The sequence below is a fragment of the Triturus cristatus genome, chromosome 4_2, assembly GCF_964204655.1.
Source record: "Triturus cristatus chromosome 4_2, aTriCri1.1, whole genome shotgun sequence".
Lineage (NCBI taxonomy): Eukaryota > Metazoa > Chordata > Amphibia > Caudata > Salamandridae > Triturus > Triturus cristatus.
In genome coordinates, this window is record NC_140586.1 from 43,776,982 (window position 1) to 43,796,646 (window position 19,665).

Consider the following 19,665-nt stretch of genomic DNA (forward strand, 5'->3'; position numbering starts at 1 on the left):
GCCCACTGCGCTCGTCCGCTGCGCTTCCTAACAGTCATCCTACTTAACTGGCGTGGCTGGGCCCAGGGGAACAGCGTGTATCAACTAGAGTGCTGACCGCGCAAAATGCGCGTCGCACTCAAGATGGCCACTAGAATGCACACAAAGCGTCCCCCTGTCGATCTCGCTGTAAGCAGTTTGTTTCCCAGCAATTCACACAGTGCAAATTCCCACATTAAAATTTCAACCCCCCTTGAATTCCCTCAATTAGAAAACGACCAATACACAAAAATCGGAACAATACAATTTTAAAAAGATAATCGGTAGAGCGCAGCCTTACTGAAGCATGAAGAAACATGCTGAGATGGTTGCATTGATTAGTGCCTCAAAAGACAACTTGGGGGGCGTGGTCTCGCCGGGCAATGGCGTGAGACGTGCGCTGCTTCAGCTCCGGGCCGCCGCTGGGGTCATCTGCATTTTTAAAGCGGTTCTACTGCAGCGATCGGGCCCGGATCGACGCCCGAGTGAGGCTGAAGGCGAGGGGCAACTGACGAGGGGCTCAGAGGAGATCCGGGACGGCGGAGGGCTCGGGGCTCTGCGACGGCGGGGAGCCGGAGATCGCTGTCCCGCCCGCCATTTTGCATTTTGCCTGCTGCCCGCTCACGGCAACCAGCGCCTGACATCTGAGGCGGGGGCGAGAGCGGAGGCCCGGTGGATCAGGCGGAGTACGTCGGAGCTGACCCCCCGTTGCCTCGGAGCTGCCCTGTGGTGCCACGGGCCCCGGACTGCCTGGGGCACCGGTCCTGGGGTCCCTGCGGACGGAGTTGCGGAGTGGTGGCCGCCATCTTCCCCCGGCCTGGCCTTCCCACCTGACGGACTGCTGAGGGCGCGGATCGGAGAGGCGACGAGCAGTGGCGCGACAGCTGGGCCCGCGGTGACGGCGACTGCAGAGGTGAGGCGGGGCCCGAGGCCCGTGAGGAGACCCGGGCTGTGGGACACGGACGGCGCTGCTTCGCCGGAGCAGCTGGGCGCTGCGGAGGAGAGCCTGGCCGCCATTTGCTGCGACAGAAGCGGCTGAGGTTGGGCGGCAAGGTTGGCCCCTGAAGAGAACCCGGCGGAGTGGCGGGCCCGGATCGTTGGGGGCCCCTGCTGGACTGCCGGTGACTGTTGGGGCCCCTAGGGCCTTGCCTAGAGATCAGTTGCCTTGCTTGCTTTGCCCCCGGTGGTCGGCGGTTCGGGGCAGGACTGGGTGGAGAGCCGGGAGAGGTGCGGCGCCCCTGACCCCCTGAGACAGCCTGGTTCCGGCGGTGTGGCGGCCCTGGGAGCCCCTCGGGGGTGTGAATAGTGGCCCTGAGGTTGGCGGCTGGAGCCTGGGGGCTGGCTGAGAGCCTACATCGGACCCCGAGTTGGTGGAGAACAGTGCCCTGGAACTCCGGCCTGCGGCTCCTGCGGCTGAACGAGGGGCTGCCCCAGGGATCACTGGAGGCCTGCTACGCTCTTGTTGGGACCGTTGGTCAGCGCTGGGGATCGGAAGAGCGACCTGCGGCTGACTACTCTACCACGCTGGCCCTCGTGGGCAGTTCCACTGGGGCAGGAGCCCAAGGAGACCCGGCGACGGAGCCCCGCAGAGACACCAGCTTGTGCGCAGTGAGTTGTTCCCGGGGGTGGATTACGGGCCCTTGACCTGTTGATCACCTTGCTTGAGCTGGGGGTTCTGCGCAGGGGCATTGCGCCCACGGGCGAGAAGACTGGAGACTGTCTTGTGGCTGATCGGACGCGAGGCACTGCGGTGACCCCGCCGACTCAAGAGCGCGCGGTGGTGGCTCGTGGAGGGGTCCCTGAGGGAGAGAAGTTGCCGGACCGGTGTGTCTGGACCCCTGTTCGTCTCAGCGCGCTCAGCGGCCATAGCCTGCCCGGGGACCTGGCCTCACCGGAAACGATTGGCACGGGCAGACTTGCAGCATGACCCGCACGAAATCCGGGAAGGAGCCCCCGGCGACCTCCAAGGATACCTCGGTTGTCGACCTATGGGGAAAGTCGGGAGCGGCCTCGTCGGGAGGGGGTGCCGCCGCGGAGCCGGTCACCCAGTCTTTCATGGCGCTTTTCATGCAGGAACTCAAGACGGAGATTGGGTCCCTTCGCACTGAAGTCCAGGCCTGCGTCAAGGACCTCCGGAAGAAGGTGGGAGACCTGGGAGATTGCGTAGACGACATGGAGAAGACCCTGGACACCCGCATGGAGGACCAGGAACACCTCTGGCAGCGACTGGCGACCCTGGAGGAACAGCACGTTGAGCTCCAGATCAAACAGGAGGATTTGGAAAATAGAGGGCGCCGCAACAACATTCGCATCAGGGGTGTTCCGATTGGGGCTGAAGGGGACGATATAATGGCATTTGTGGCGGATCTGCTCCAGGAGATTCGCGGGGATGATGACGCTTCACCGCCAGCCTTGGATCGGGCGCACAGGGTCTCGGGGCCGCCTGGGAGACCTGGACTCATCCCTGACATCCTGACGAGGGTCCACTTCTTTGTGGAGAAGGAAGCGATCCTCAAAGCTGCCAGAGACAAACCTGACATCCTATATAAAGGCATGCATGTTCAGCTGTTCCAAGACCTGGCCTCCACGACCCTCCGGCGCCGCAGGGACTTTCGGCCCGTTACGGACAAACTGCGGGAGCTCCACATCCGCTACCAGTGGGGCCACCCCATCGCTCTCATATTCCAGTGGGAGTCCAAGCGCCGAGTGCTCCGCTCCTACCGGGAGGCGGCCCAGCTACTCCAGATCCCGGATTCCCCGTCAGCCAGCCCGACGCGGCGCTCTGCGACGGCTCGTGGGGCCCTCTGAAGCCGCAGTGGTCCATGGTGCGCCATTCCCGGCGCCCTTCTTCTCCGGATGGCAGCAGATCGTCAAGAGATAAGCAAGACATTATCAAACATATCAAATCCCTAGAGGGCGGCTCACCGCTGATGGGCTCGTAGGTCTCGCCCCCCAAATGAGACCCTCTGGGGTAGTCAACTCCCCGGGCTGTAGGCGTTCTCTCTGTGAGTGCTCCCGATCTTCTGGGCCGGTGGCTGCTTTGGTGGCTCCACTTTTCCTGCTTCTGGCGCCCCGCCGGGGCGATGCGATTGGACCTGCCTCTTGCTATGCCTCGCGTACCTACAGGAGAGGCGGTGGCCCGGAGCAGGCTCTTGGTGCTGTGATTTCTTGGCCGAGCGATGACAAACCCCCACGCCTATCCATGGGAGAGTGACATCTCTGGGACAGCTTGTGCCGCGCGGCCTGGCTACTCCTTAGACTGGAATAGGACATGTTGGCCATGTTGGCCGGTTCAGGACTCATGTGGTTTTCCTTTGTTTTTCCCTTTCCTTCTTCTTCCCCATCTTTGGTGCCCTTCTTACGGGGGGGGGGTGTGCTGGCGTGTGAAGGTATGAGAGAGTCAATGCATGCCGGGGGGATCTGGGACTATGGCTAGTGAGCCGTGCTGGAAGGTCCTTTCCCTTAATGTGAAGGGGCTCAACTCGCCCAACAAGCGTCGCCAAGTGTGGCGGTACCTCCTGCTTCAGAACCCTGACATAATTCTCCGCCAGGAGACTCACCTCCTTAAGGCTGATGTGGCCCGCATGGCGCACCCTCGCTATCCTAGGCAGTTCTGGGCCTCGGCGACCACTAAAACGGCGGGGGTGGCTATTCTCTGCCGGGCGGGAATTGAACCAGGGGCGTCTAAGGTGCTTCGAGACAGCGAGGGTAGGTTCTTGAAGGTTGGGGTCAAGAGGGGTCATCGCATACTCACCATATGTAACCTCTACGCTCCCAATCAGGGTCAGGATCTTTTCTTACGCAGGCTGATCAGGGACCATTTAGACCAGGTCACTACGGACCTCATAGTTGGGGGCGACTTCAACTTGGTGTGGGATGCGGAGCTGAATCGTTGTGGGGGGGCCTTCCACGGGGTGGGGGCCATGTCTGCGGCAGTGAAGAGCTCCCTCAGTGCCCTCAACTTAGTAGACGTCTGGCGCTACCACTCCCCAGGCTTGCGCGACTACACTTACTATTCACATGCGCACCGCTCTTACTCCCGGATAGACCTGATACTTGTCTCTCACTCCCTGCTCAAGGACACTATTTCGGCGACGCACTCCAACATATCCATCTCGGATCACGCCCACGTGGAGCTGAGTTTCCACAAGTGTAGCACTGGCCCCCCGCGTTCGTGTCGCTGGAGGTTCCCGGAACACGTCCTCAGAGACCCGGTGGACAAGGAGGAAATACAGGCAGCTATTTTAGCCTACTTTGCGTCAAATGATCTCCCGGGGACCCCCCTCCCCCTCTTGTGGGACGCCTTCAAGGCTACTATCCGGGGTACCCTCACTGCTATCGTGGCCGCGAGAGCACGGGAGGCTCGCCTCTACGAGCACAAACTCGAACGGGAGGTCAAATTGCTTGAGAGAATGGACCACGAACGCCCGTTGATGGCACACAAACGCAGGTTGGCTATCCTTCGAGGCCAGCTTCGAGCCCACAGAAGGAACAAGGCGGAGCGGGCCTTACTGGCGCTTAAGCAGCGGTACTATACAGGGGGCAACAAGGTGGGTGCCGTGCTTGCGCGACGCCTGCGCGCACGGGCGGCCAAGGCCCACATCGCGAAGCTGCAACGGGCGGATGGATCCTGGGCCACCTCGGAGTCGACTAAGCTCCAGTTGTTCCACGACTTCTACGCAACTCTCTATGCCGCTGACCCCCCCGCGCCGGAATTGATAGCCTCTACCATGGAGGCCTGTGCCTGGGAACCATTAAGTGAGCGCCAGTCGGGACTTCTTGAGGTCCCCATCACTTCAGAGGAAATAGCGGGCGCTCTGCGTGATCTTCCGCTGGGGAAAGCGAGTTGACTGGCCTGTCGACTGATATGGCAATGGCGGAAATAGCTCTCATCCCGAAACCCGGGAAGGATCATACCCTTTGCTCCTCTTATCGGCCCATCGCGTTGCTAAACACAGATCTTAAGTTGTATACTAAACTCTTGGCTAAACGGCTTAGTGTCCACATGCTCAATCTTGTCGAGCCGGTCCAGGTGAGGTTCATCCAGCACCGTCAAGGGGCGGATAACGTACACCGAATAGCGCACATCATCGGGAAAGCCAAACATTGGGGGATACCGGCGTGCCTGCTCTCGCTTGACGCAGAGAAAACGTTCGACCGGGTGGACTGGCTGTTCCTCCGCGCGGTGCTCCAGAGGGTGGGTCTGGGCCCGAAGATGGTGGCGCGCATTATGGCTCCCTATCTTTCACCGGTAGCTAGGGTGCGCGTAAACGGTCAGCTCACGCAGGCCTTCTCCATCTGTAGAGGTACCCGACACGGCTGCCCCCTGTCCCCCCTACTGTTCGCTCTTGTGGTGGAGCCCCTCGCCATCATGGTACGCCGGTCCCCCGACGTTCGGGGTATCTCCCTCCAGGGGGTGGAGCATAAGATCGCCCTCTTCGCGGACGACCTCCTTCTTACCCTATCGGACCCGCTGCGCTCCCTGCCGGCGATCCACTTGCTGCTCCAGGACTTTGAACAGGCGTCCGGGCTCAAAATCAACCATGCGAAATCATGGGCCCTCAATATCACAATCCCGGATGGGGATCTGCTGGCGCTTCGGACCTCCACCCCCTATCAGTGGGTGACCCACTCGGTGCGCTACCTCGGCCTCAACCTGACTCCGGACCTGGCCACCTGGACGCAGGCCAATTGGCAAGAGTATAAGTGTTCAGTTCAGACGGACCTGCGCGCGTGGAGAGCCTTGCCACTCTCTTGGCTCGGCAGACTCAACACGGTGAAAATGTCTATCTTGCCAAAGATCCTGTACCTCTTCCAAACGCTGCCGACACCGATTCCGGAACACCAGATCCAGGGGCTCCAACGGGAGCTAGTGGCGTTTATCTGGGGTGGGAAGAAACCGCGCTTTTCCAACACAATCTTGATGCTCCCCCGGGACAGGGGTGGCCTAGCGTGCCCGAATCTCCTTGATTACTATTGGGCGTCCCATCTCCGATTTGTCTTGGAATGGGGGGCGTGGGAGAGTGAAAAGGTGTGGTTCCACATGGATCGGGCTGTCACCTGCCGCCCTCTGTGGGATCATGCCTGGCTGCCTCGAGGGGCGCGACATCGCAGCGCATATATGGCTGTCCCCACCAGAACAGTCCTGGAGATCTGGGACAAGGTGGCGGTTCGTAGGGGACTCACTTCCTTTCCGTCCCCTCACACCCCCATCGCGCACAATCCGCAGTTTCCACCAGCCTGTCGTCCACCCTTTTTTGCCAATTGGACGGAGACTGGCTGCAGAACGATAGGGAACCTCTTAATGGTTGAATTTAAAGCTCCCTCGAGCGATTGGCTGACGAGTCAGGATCCCGCACCCGCGCGCCGTGAAAGGTATTTAACCTTGTATATTTGGCAGTCTACCGGCACCCCACATACAGACCTGCTCCCTGCTGACGGGAGGCAACTACCTCGAAACACGTGTCCAGGGATGGCATTTATTTAACACTCGTAGCATAGGTGTACTCGCCGCTGCTACTTCATTGTCCAGAATCCTATGGGGCTACTTGCTAGTAAGACGAGCGGTGTGCGACCCACTTAATGGTTGAATTTAAAGCTCCCTCGAGCGATTGGCTGACGAGTCAGGATCCCGCACCCGCGCGCCGTGAAAGGTATTTAACCTTGTATATTTGGCAGTCTACCGGCACCCCACATACAGACCTGCTCCCTGCTGACGAGAGGCAACTACCTCGAAACACGTGTCCAGGGATGGCATTTATTTAACACTCGTAGCATAGGTGTACTCGCCGCTGCTACTTCATTGTCCATAATCCTATTGGGCTACTTGCTAGTAAGACGAGCGGTGTGCGACCCACTTAATGGTTGAATTTAAAGCTCCCTCGAGCGATTGGCTGACGAGTCAGGATCCCGCACCCGCGCGCCGTGAAAGGTATTAACCTTGTATATTTGGCAGTCTACCGGCACCCCACATACAGACCTGCTCCCTGCTGACGAGAGGCAACTACCTCGAAACACGTGTCCGGGGATGGCATTTATTTAACACTCGTAGCATAGGTGTACTCGCCGCTGCTACTTCATTGTCCAGAATCCTATGGGGCTACTTGCTAGTAAGACGAGCGGTGTGCGACCCACTTAATGGTTGAATTTAAAGCTCCCTCGAGCGATTGGCTGACGAGTCAGGATCCCGCACCCACGCGCCGTGAAAGGTATTTAACCTTGTATATTTGGCAGTCTACCGGCACCCCACATACAGACCTGCTCCCTGCTGACGAGAGGCAACTACCTCGAAACACGTGTCCAGGGATGGCATTTATTTAACACTCGTAGCATAGGTGTACTCGCCGCTGCTACTTCATTGTCCAGAATCCTATGGGGCTACTTGCTAGTAAGACGAGCGGTGTGCGACCCACTTAATGGTTGAATTTAAAGCTCCCTCGAGCGATTGGCTGACGAGTCAGGATCCCGCACCCGCGCGCCGTGAAAGGTATTTAACCTTGTATATTTGGCAGTCTACCGGCACCCCACATACAGACCTGCTCCCTGCTGACGAGAGGCAACGACCTCGAAACACGTGTCCAGGGATGGCATTTATTTAACACTCGTAGCATAGGTGTACTCGCCGCTGCTACTTCATTGTCCAGAATCCTATGGGGCTACTTGCTAGTAAGACGAGCGGTGTGCGACCCACTTAATGGTTGAATTTAAAGCTCCCTCGAGCGATTGGCTGACGAGTCAGGATCCCGCACCCGCGCACCGTGAAAGGTATTTAACCTTGTATATTTGGCAGTCTACTGGCACCCCACATACAGACCTGCTCCCTGCTGACGAGAGGCAACTACCTCGAAACACGTGTCCAGGGATGGCATTTATTTAACACTCGTAGCATAGGTGTACTCACCGCTGTTACTTCATTGTCCAGAATCCTATGGGGCTACTTGCTAATAAGACGAGCGGTGTGCGACCCACTTAATGGTTGAATTTAAAGCTCCCTCGAGCGATTGGCTGACGAGTCAAGATCCCGCACCCGTGCGCCGTGAAAGGTATTTAACCTTGTATATTTGGCAGTCTACCGGCACCCCACATACAGACCTGCTCCCTGCTGACGAGAGGCAACTACCTCGAAACACGTGTCCAGGGATGGCATTTATTTAACACTCGTAGCATAGGTGTACTCGCCGCTGCTACTTCATTGTCCAGAATCCTATGGGGCTACTTGCTAGTAAGATGAGCGGTGTGCGACCCACTTAATGGTTGAATTTAAAGCTCCCTCGAGCGATTGGCTGACGAGTCAGGATCCCGCACCCACGCGCCGTGAAAGGTATTTAACCTTGTATATTTGGCAGTCTACCGGCACCCCACATACAGACCTGCTCCCTGCTGACGAGAGGCAACTACCTCGAAACACGTGTCCAGGGATGGCATTTATTTAACACTCGTAGCATAGGTGTACTCGCCGCTGCTACTTCATTGTCCAGAATCCTATGGGGCTACTTGCTAGTAAGACGAGCGGTGTGCGACCCACTTAATGGTTGAATTTTAAGCTCCCTCGAGCGATTGGCTGACAAGTCAGGATCCCGCACCCGCGCGCCGTGAAAGGTATTTAACCTTGTATATTTGGCAGTCTACCGGCACCCCACATACAGACCTGCTCCCTGCTGACGAGAGGCAACTACCTCGAAACACGTGTCCAGGGATGGCATTTATTTAACACTCGTAGCATAGGTGTACTCGCCGCTGCTACTTCATTGTCCAGAATCCTATGGGGCTACTTGCTAGTAAGACGAGCGGTGTGCGACCCACTTAATGGTTGAATTTAAAGCTCCCTCGAGCGATTGGCTGACGAGTCAGGATCCCGCACCCGCGCGCCGTGAAAGGTATTTAACCTTGTATATTTGGCAGTCTACCGGCACCCCACATACAGACCTGCTCCCTGCTGACGAGAGGCAACTACCTCGAAACACGTGTCCAGGGATGGCATTTATTTAACACTCGTAGCATAGGTGTACTCGCCGCTGCTACTTCATTGTCCAGAATCCTACGGGGCTACTTGCTAGTAAGACGAGCGGTGTGCGACCCACTTAATGGTTGAATTTAAAGCTCCCTCGAGCGATTGGCTGACGAGTCAGGATCCCGCACCCGCGCGCCGTGAAAGGTATTTAACCTTGTATATTTGGCAGTCTACCGGCACCCCACATACAGACCTGCTCCCTGCTGACGAGAGGCAACTACCTCGAAACACGTGTCCAGGGATGGCATTTATTTAACACTCGTAGCATAGGTGTACTCGCCGCTGCTACTTCATTGTCCAGAATCCTATGGGGCTACTTGCTAGTAAGACGAGCGGTGTGCGACCCACTTAATGGTTGAATTTAAAGCTCCCTCGAGCGATTGGCTGACGAGTCAGGATCCCGCACCCGCGCGCCATGAAAGGTATTTAACCTTGTATATTTGGCAGTCTACTGGCACCCCACATACAGACCTGCTCCCTGCTGACGAGAGGCAACTACCTCGAAACACGTGTCCAGGGATGGCATTTATTTAACACTCGTAGCATAGGTGTACTCGCCGCTGCTACTTCATTGTCCAGAATCCTATGGGGCTACTTGCTAGTAAGACGAGCGGTGTGCGACCCACTTAATGGTTGAATTTAAAGCTCCCTCGAGCGATTGACTTACGAGTCAGGATCCTGCACCCGCGCGCCGTGAAAGGTATTTAACCTTGTACATTTGGCAGTCTACCGGCACCCCACATACAGACCTGCTCCCTGCTGACGAGAGGCAACTACCTCGAAACACGTGTCCAGGGATGGCATTTATTTAACACTCGTAGCATAGGTGTACTCGCCGCTGCTACTTCATTGTCCAGAATCCTATGGGGCTACTTGCTAGTAAGACGAGCGGTGTGCGACCCACTTAATGGTTGCTCCAGAGGGTGGGTCTGGGCCCGAAGATGGTGGCGCGCATTATGGCTCCCTATCTTTCGCCGGTAGCTAGGGTGCGCGTAAACGGTCAGCTCACGCAGGCCTTCTCCATCTGTAGAGGTACCCGACAGGGCTGCCCCCTGTCCCCCCTACTGTTCGCTCTTGTGGTGGAGCCCCTCGCCATCATGGTACGCTGTTCCCCCGACGTACGGGGTATCTCCCTCCGGGGGGTGGAGCATAAGATCGCCCTCTTCGCGGACGACCTCCTTCTTACCCTATCGGACCCGCTGCGCTCCCTGCCGGCGATCCACTTGCTGCTCCAGGACTTTGAACAGGCGTCCGGGCTCAAAATCAACCATGCGAAATCATGGGCCCTCAATATCACAATCCCGGATGGGGATCTGCTGGCGCTTCGGACCTCCACCCCCTATCAGTGGGTGACCCACTCGGTGCGCTACCTCGGCCTCAACCTGACTCCGGACCTGGCCACCTGGACGCAGGCCAATTGGCAAAAGTATAAGTGTTCAGTTCAGACGGACCTGCACGCGTGGAGAGCCTTGCCACTCTCTTGGCTCGGCAGACTCAACGCGGTGAAAATGTCTATCTTGCCAAAGATGCTGTACCTCTTCCAAACGCTGCCGACACCGATTCCGGAACACCAGATCCAGGGGCTCCAACGGGAGCTAGTGGCGTTTATCTGGGGTGGGAAGAAACCGCGCTTTTCCAACACAATCTTGATGCTCCCCCGGGACAGGGGTGGCCTAGCGTGCCCGAATCTCCTTGATTACTATTGGGCGTCCCATCTCCGATTTGTCTTGAAATGGGGGGCGTGGGAGAGTGAAAAGGTGTGGTTCCACATGGATCGGGCTGTCACCTGCCGCCCTCTGTGGGATCATGCCTGGCTGCCTCGAGGGGCGCGACATCGCAGCGCATATATGGCTGTCCCCACCAGAACAGTCCTGGAGATCTGGGACAAGGTGGCGGTTCGTAGGGGACTCACTTCCTTTCCGTCCCCTCACACCCCCATCGCGCACAATCCGCAGTTTCCACCAGCCTGTCGTCCACCCTTTTTTGCCAATTGGACGGAGACTGGCTGCAGAACGATAGGGAACCTCTTAATGGTTGAATTTAAAGCTCCCTCGAGCGATTGGCTGACGAGTCAGGATCCCGCACCCGCGCGCCGTGAAAGGTATTTAACCTTGTATATTTGGCAGTCTACCGGCACCCCACATACAGACCTGCTCCCTGCTGACGAGAGGCAACTACCTCGAAACACGTGTCCAGGGATGGCATTTATTTAACACTCGTAGCATAGGTGTACTCGCCGCTGCTACTTCATTGTCCAGAATCCTATGGGGCTACTTGCTAGTAAGACGAGCGGTGTGCGACCCACTTAATGGTTGAATTTAAATCCTTTGCGCAATGCAAGCATGAATTTGGGATCTCGGAGAATGACAAATTTCAATACATCCAGCTTCGCCACTGGATCCAGGGCTCCTCCCTGACACAGGCAGCCGTACGTCCTTTCACACCGTTCGAACAGCTAGCGCGCACTTTCGGCACATACAAGGGACTGATCTCATGTATCTACAGGGTATTGCAACACGCGCAGCGGCCAGCTCCGCATCTATACCAATCGAAATGGCAGTCCGTCTCTGGCTCGGGTGTCGCCCCTTCTCAATGGGCGAGGCTGTGGAGAGACATCCCTAAAATTCTGCGCAGCATTCCGCAGCAGGAGTCGGCCTATAAGGTGATGACTCAATGGTATTACACCCCGGTTCGGCTTCAGAAGATGTTCCCTACAACGTCTTCCCTTTGCTGGCGCTGTGCTCAGGCGCCGGGAGATTTTATTCACATGTGGTGGACCTGCCCCCTTATAGCTACTTTCTGGAAAGAGATCCTCAGCCATATCAAATGGGTCTTGGGGTACCCCCTGCCTGCGGATCCGCTGGTTGCGGTCCTGGGCCTCCGGCCAGAGACTGCGAGAGCCATGACGGGGCGTGACCGGCACCTTAGCCTCCACATGCTATGCGCCGCCAAACAGACGGTGGCACTATATTGGAAAAAGGCGGAGAAGCCCTCCATAAACGTATGGTTTACTCGCTTGTGGCATGTGGTGGCGATGGAGCTGCTCACGGCCCGTCTCCAGTTCCGAGATACTCAATTTAGGAAACTCTGGACGCCCCTGGTGGACCATCTGGGGCGGTTGGAACATGCCCGAATGCAGCCGCCACGGCTACGGGCCCTGAGGTTCTTTGACGATGTGGTATGCCCGGCGGATCCGGGAGGTCATTGGGGGTTGTCGGGTGGTGGGCAGGGAGAGCCGGCCACTGCCCCTCAGCCCACTGGCGAGGAGACTCCGCCTCTACTGCGCCAGGATGCCGCGGTACCCACCGTTTAGTGGTAATGTAGCGGACGCTTTGCGCTTTCCCCATGCCTGGGATGCCCCCCCCCCCCTGGTATCCTCCCTATTTCCCCATTTTGTCTCAGTTTTCCTCCGGTTAGTTGACTGTATTGTGGGCACTCCTGGTCTCAGGGATGGCCCCGGGGGCTTCGCGCACCACTCTATCGCTGTCAAATCTGAAATGCCTTATGGCCAGCTTCTTACAGGCGTGACTCGCCTAATAGCGGTTAAGCCACCCCTTACCGGATAGGCCCCTGGTGAGAGACACTGCGCTCCCATCGCCCTAGGCCCCCCGCCACTGCATGCTGGAGGTGTGACCATGAGCGGCTGGAAGAGAAGTGGGAAGGGTGGGACTCCCGCCCGGAGATGGCTTGTTTGGATGTTGCTTCTCTTCAGGGGGCGGGGGTGGCGGCGCAACTACAGTAACTATATGTCAGGCATAGGAGGCACAAAGGGGTCTCCACTCCCGGTATCCTGCAACAAGCCGGTCCTACAACGGGGGATGTAGCCATTCTTTGAGCCTGCTGCTGGCCTATGGCAACCCTGCGATTGTCCGTCTCCGCTGGTATACCCTGGAGATGTCACTGGGTGGGGAGATTTGGGGCCGAGGCACCTTGAGCATGATAGACCTGTAATTACAGCTATACCTGGGTCGTGGCATATCTTCTTGATCGGTTGGGCCTTCGCCCTTTGTTAATTGAATGTGGTAGCTGCCGGCCCCTGCGGTTGTAGGCGAACCAGCTGTGTACTTCTACAGGAGTGCTCCTTTAAACTCAATAAAACGTTGTATATAAAAAAAATTTAAAAAAAGACAACTTGGTGTCAAATATTACTCCAAGGATTTTGGCCTTAAGCACTGGTTTAGGTAGGACGCCAAGTTGGACTGGCCACCAACTATCTGTCCAAAAAGTTGGATTATTCCCTAGCAGTAGAACCTCAGTCTTAGCTGAGTTCAACTTTAGGCAATTATCTGACATCCAGTTGGCAATGCGGCTCATACAATCATGGAACCTAATGGCAGTCTGACTGGCTGGACTGCTAACCGAGACGACAATCTGAGGGTCGTCTGCATATGATACCAGGGTGAATCCATAGCTTCTTACCAGTCTGGCCAAAGGGGCGACATACATATTAAAAAGGGTAGGTCTCAAAGAAGAGCCCTGCGGGACTCCACAGGGCAACGTAAATGGAGCTGATTCAACGTTACCCAGGGCCACCCCCTGGGAACGTTCCGACAGGAAAGAGCCCAAAAGAGACCGTGCTTTTCCCCTGATCCCAATGGAAGTGAGACGCTCCTGTAGCAGCCCATGATTAACCGTATCAAAGGCTGCTGACAGGTCCAGGAGGATCGCAGGACTGGTGGACGTCCAGGCTCGGCTCGTGTCCTCCCCATAAGAACGTGGTCCGAAATCTAGGATTTTACATGGACAACTGTCTATCCATGAGGGGGCATGTTAACCCTGTTATTGGTACCTGTTTTGGTGCTATACGGAGCCTCCATAAGGTTTTTAAATGGCTTCCCTTAGAGGCACGTAGACCCCTAATACAAGGACTAATCATTAACAGAGTGGATTATGGCAATGCCTTACTGCTGTCAATAAATGTAGACCTCATAAACAAACTTCAGACTCTTCAGAACACAGCAGCTAGATTAGTCCTGGACCGCCCATACAGATTCCCGTCTGCAATATGTTTAAACACTCTTCACTGGCTTCCGGTGAAAAAACGAACCCTCTCTAAATCTCTATGTTTAACTCATAAACATATGTACGGAATCGGCCCAAAATATTGGCAGTCAAAATTACGATGGTATCAACGACCCAGGACGCTGCGCTCTAGTGATTCGGCTCTACTTAGCCCCCTTAGAATTCATACTGCAAGACAAGGGGGCCGTGCGTTTTCCTCCTTGGCCCCTACATCTTGGAACAAAATGCCTTACTATCTTCGCAGTATGTCAGACCACAGCAGTTTCCGCAAAAAGCTGAAGACCTGGCTTTTCGGAAATTAAGTTTCAAGTCCGTTTCCTTTCAGAGCTGTCTGCAAGCGCCATGAGACTTGTAAGAGTGATTTGTGCACGATACAAATGCCCCTGACTTGACTTGACTTGATCAAGTATCATCCTGAGTTCCTCCATGGCAGTGATAAGGGCCAGCTCGGTACTATGCTGGGCCCGAAAGCCGAACTGGGAGGAATCAAGAATGGTGTTATTGTTGATAAACACCGAGAGTTAGGTGTACATCGCCCTTTTAATCACCTTTGCCGGAAATGGGAGTCTAGATATTGGCCTGTAATTAAGGGTCTCCTTAGCATCCAGGTTAGATTTCTTTAGACGAGGAAGAATAGAGGACTTCTTCCATTCCATGGGAAATTTGCCAGTTAAGAACATTGAGATCAACAAGCTTACCATTGCACACTCCTTGAGGGCTTGCAATGGCAGACTCTGCCCGGACGTGCCGGGGTCTTTTACTTATAATAGACCCGGGAGCTGTTCGACTATCGACTACCTTCTGGTGAACGTGGAATTTTGGGGCCATTTAGCAGCCTTCTCTGTTATTCCGCGGGTCGATAGTGATCACAACCTACTGTCACTGGAACTGGTAAATAACATTGGTGGCAGTGGAATCCATAAGCACCTATTACCATTAAATAGCGAGAATCTGGTGCTAGCTGCAGGTGGTAGACGGATTAGGTGGGCAAGGGTTGTGACCAATGAACTAAAGCTTGCATCTTTATATAGCAGTGTGACCCGCTCTCTGGAGGCAGTCTCCTACCTTCTGAGCCCCAATGGGGACATTTCCCAGAACCGTCTCCTAGATTTCCAGAACATCCATAAGGATCTCCTTGGCAGCCTGGCTGGCTTCTTTTATAGTCCTACTGCCTCAAAACCAAGGCCTCTAAGGCCTGAGCACTGGTTTAATGGTTCTTGTAGGCGGGCTAAGACTGCCCTGATAAAAGAGGTAAAAGAGGGCACACAGTCTAGTATCCGGGCGGCGAGGGCCTCTTACAAAAATCTGATTAAGGAGGCAAAATCCGAGTGGGAGGATCAAAGGTGGCAAAATTTAATGCAAGCAATAGCAGACCGTGACTCGAGGGCGTTTTGGAACATTGTTCGAACTGGTACGGTAGCCAGCAGCCCCGCAACTATTCCTAATCTCAGCGAGGAGGTCTGGCTTGCCCACTTTAAACCCCTCTTTTCTGTCAGTAAATACAAGGGAGGTCCCGATCCGGGCACCCCGCCGAATGATATTGTAACGGACCAGCTGGGCCAGGAAGAACTAGAGAGCCGATTCTTCTCCCTCTCAGAAATAGAATTGGCCCTCAACACCCTATCAGTAGGGAAAGCCCCGGGGCTCGACAGGATCCCTGGTGACCTGTACAGAAGTGATCCAAAAATCTGGGCCCCTTATATTTGTGTATATTTTAACGCCATTTTGCAGGGCCTTAGAATCCCGGATACCTGGTTGGGTGCAGAAATTATACCCATTTATAAAAAATCTTCCCCTTTGGATCCAGCCAATTACCGCCCCATAAGTTTGATTGATGTCTTACAGAAGCTGTTTGCCTGAGTCCTTTTAACCAGACTGCAGACCTGGATGGAGGATCACCAAATTCTAACCTCCCTCCAGGCGGGGTTCCGTGCAAAGGTTTCTACCATTGACCAATTATTTAGATTACAGTTGATTTACTGGAAGTCAGTCAGCATGGGTGCTGGCAATCTTTATTTGATTTTTGTGGACCTTCGGTCCGCATTTGATATGGTTCAAAGGGAAAAATTATGGGCCCTTTTGTTAGAGATGGGTGTTCCCCCCTACCTTTGCCACCTATTCAAACGTCTCCATTCAGGCACTTATGCAAGGGTGAGATATGGGAGATGTGGGGAAATTTCTGGGCCATTTCCGGTTGAAAAGGGTGTGAGGCAGGGCTGTGTCCTGGCCCCCACTCTCTTCTCCCTTTTTATCAATGGGTTGATTGAGTATCTCCTGTGCACCGCTAATCTGGACTCCCCTATCCTGGCGGGGCGTAAGGTACCGGCCCTAATGTTCGCGGATGACACGCTTTTGCTGTCTAAATCTTACATGGGCATCCAGCGTACATTAGAGGCCTTCTGCTCTTTCTGTAAAAACAGGGATTTGGAACTGAATCTATCCAAAACAAAATTTATGGTTTTCGGCTCCAATTCATTTAACTGCCCCCACCCTAAGATGGGAGATGTAGAGCTGGATAGGGTCGACACTTTTGATTATTTGGGGGTGACCCTTAATGACAAAATGAAATGGGGGTCCCATTTGGCGAAGGCTAATTTGAAACTAGCTCAATCAGTGGGGGGTATCCTGAAGGTGTATAATAACACTTCTTTTAAACCTCTGGGCCCCCCATGGAAATCTACAAATCCCAAGCTAGAGGGGGGGCGCTTTATGGCGCTGAACTCTGGGGATATTCCATTCCCGCTTCCCTTTCTTCAATTGAGAATTCTTTCATTAGGAGACTGCTGAAACTACCTGTTAGCACTCCTTTAACTCCCTTGAGATGGGATCTGGGTCTGGTTCCCATAGAAGAGATTGCCCTGAATCGCCCTCTCCAGTTCTGGAGACGACTTTGGTCAACGCCCGAGCTGGCAAGCTATAGGTATGATCTTGGTGATATATTGGCAAGGGGAAAATTGGATAAAATCCCTTGGCTTACCTATGTAAAGAACCTCTGCTACTCCATAGGGATGGGGAACCTATGGTCTGCCCCGGAAGAGACATGCTGTGCACTTTCGAAGAAATCATTGCGGGAGGTTTTGAAATCATATCGGAAGGAAATGCTATTCCACTCCTCTTTGGGTAGGCTTACTGACACCTTCCTGGACATTAAGATTAGTCCCCAGTTCGAAGTTTTTCTGGACGTCATCCAACCACCTTTGGCAAAGAAACTTTACATCCAGTTCAGACACGGCTCGCTACCGCTGAGGGATTTTACTCATAGATGGTCTAATGTTTCGGATCCCTTAAGCACGTGTCCTGTATGTACTGACACCTGTGAAACAGAGTTGCATGTTGTCCTTTTCTGCCCTTTATATATCAACGCAAGAAAAAAGTGGATCGTCCAGTTATGCAAGTCTAGGGGTCTTAGGGACTACAAGGAGGTGTTCAGAATTTTGAAATACGATACTACCCCATTGATAGTGGTTGCAATGGCCAAATTTCTTCTTTCCATGTGGTTTACAAGGTCCAAAACTATGATTTCTGTCACACAATCCTCCTGATTCTAGTATTGTCACCATTGCTACCATAGAACTCTGTGGTGTAGTGAGTACATTTTTGGCCTCGGATACAGTTTTAATAACTTGTTTTTGTGGAATAACTCTGTTCCTTCGTTGTGTAATTTCTTTCATGTAACAATTTTAATGCTTCAATGGATTACACTCTATACAATGTCTATTTAATCATGTTTTAATGTATATTACTATTTATGTCTTTTTATGGTATTTTACCGAAATAAAAGCTTTGACTGACTGACTGACATTGAATTAAAAATCGCTAGTGGGATGGCATTAATTTCCAGAGATACGTGCATGATTTTAGGAGGGCATGGGTCCAGTGGGGAACCCGATTTGGTCATCGCGATGAGTTTAGCGGTGTGTTCCACAGTTAACGTAGAAAAGGAATGAAAAGTTGGGATGACTGATTCAAGGGAGTCTTGAGTTAAGTTTTGATGGACTGCTTGCATTTTGTTACGCTGGGCCGATGTCTGGGCCGGCTGGTTATCCTGTTGTGCAAACAGGTTGAAAACGGACTTAACTTTATGCTGAAAAGATCCAGCTAGTGAATTACAGAATTCTTGACTGATGTTGATGTCTGGCGCATTCGACAACTTTGAAAGTTTTTTTACAGTGCTGAACAGCGCTTTTGGGCAGTTATTAGCCGCTGTGATTTCCTCAACGAAGTGCGTGGCCTTTTCCCTAAGAATGAGTTTCTTATAGTTTTGAATGGCGGTCTTATAGTCCAATCTGGTCTTTGTGTTATCTTCAAGTCTCCACTTCCTCTCTGATTTACAATCAATCAATCAAAACATTTATAGAGAGCGCTACTCACCCATGAGGGTCTCAGGGCGCTGAAGGGAGGGGGGGTGCTGCTACTGCTCGAAAAGCCAGGTCTTAAGGTGTTTCCTGAAGGTGAGATGGTCCTGGGTCATTCGTAGGTGTGCGGGGAGGGAGTTCCATGTTTTGGCTGCCAGGTAGGAGAACGATCTTCCTCCGGTGATGGATCTGCGAATCCGTGGGACGGTGGCGAGGGCGAGGCTGGCGGAGCGGAGTTGGCGAGTGGGAGTGTAGAATGAGAGGCGGTTGTTGAGGTATTCTGGGCCCATGTCGTGGAGCGCTTTGTGTGCGTGGGTGAGGAGCCTGAACGTGATCCTCTTGCTGACAGGGAGCCAGTGCAGGTTTTCCAGGTGGGCAGATATGTGGCTGTGGCTGTGGCGAGGGATGTCGAGGATGAGACGTGCGGAGGCGTCCTGTATGCGTTGTAGTCGTTTCTGAAGTTTGGCGGTGGTTCCTGCGTATAGGGCGTTTCCGTAGTCCAGTCGGCTGGTGACGAGGGCCTGGGTGACGGTGTTTCTGGTTTCGGAGGGGATCCACCTGAAGATTTTCCGGAGTATGCGCAGGGTGTTGAAGCAAGAGGACGAGACGGCGTTGACTTGCTTGGTCATCGTGAGTCCAGGATGAATCCCAGGTTGCGTGCGTGGTCCGAGGGTGTCGGCGCGGAGCCCAGCGCTGTGGACCACCAGGAGTCGTCCCAGGTGGATGGGGTTTGTCCGAGGATGAGGACCTCCGTCTTGTCTGAGTTTAGCTTCAGGGGACTAAGCTTCATCCATTCTGCGACATCTTTCATTCCTTCCTGGAGGTTGGTTTTGGCGGTGGCTGGGTCTTTGGTGAGGGAGGGTATCAGTTGGGTGTCGTCGGCGTAGGAGATGATGTTGATGTTGTGTTTGCGTGCGATGGCGGCGAGGGGGCTCATGTAGATATTGAAGAGGATTGGGCTGAGCGAGGAGCCTTGGGGTACGCCGCAGATGATCTTGGTGGCCGCTGAGCGGAAGGGAGGGAGGCGGACTCTCTGGGTTCTGTCGGAGAGGAACGAGGTGATCCAGTCCAGGGCCTTTCCTTGGATCCCGGTGTTGAAGAGGCGGGATATTAGGGTGCGATGGCATACGGTATCAAAGGCTGCCGAGAGGTCCAGGAGGATGAGGGCGGTCGTTTCTCCGTTGTCCATCTCGGTCCCGATGTCGTCGGTGGCTGCGATGAGGGCAGTCTCGGTGCTGTGGTTGGCTCGAAATCCAGACT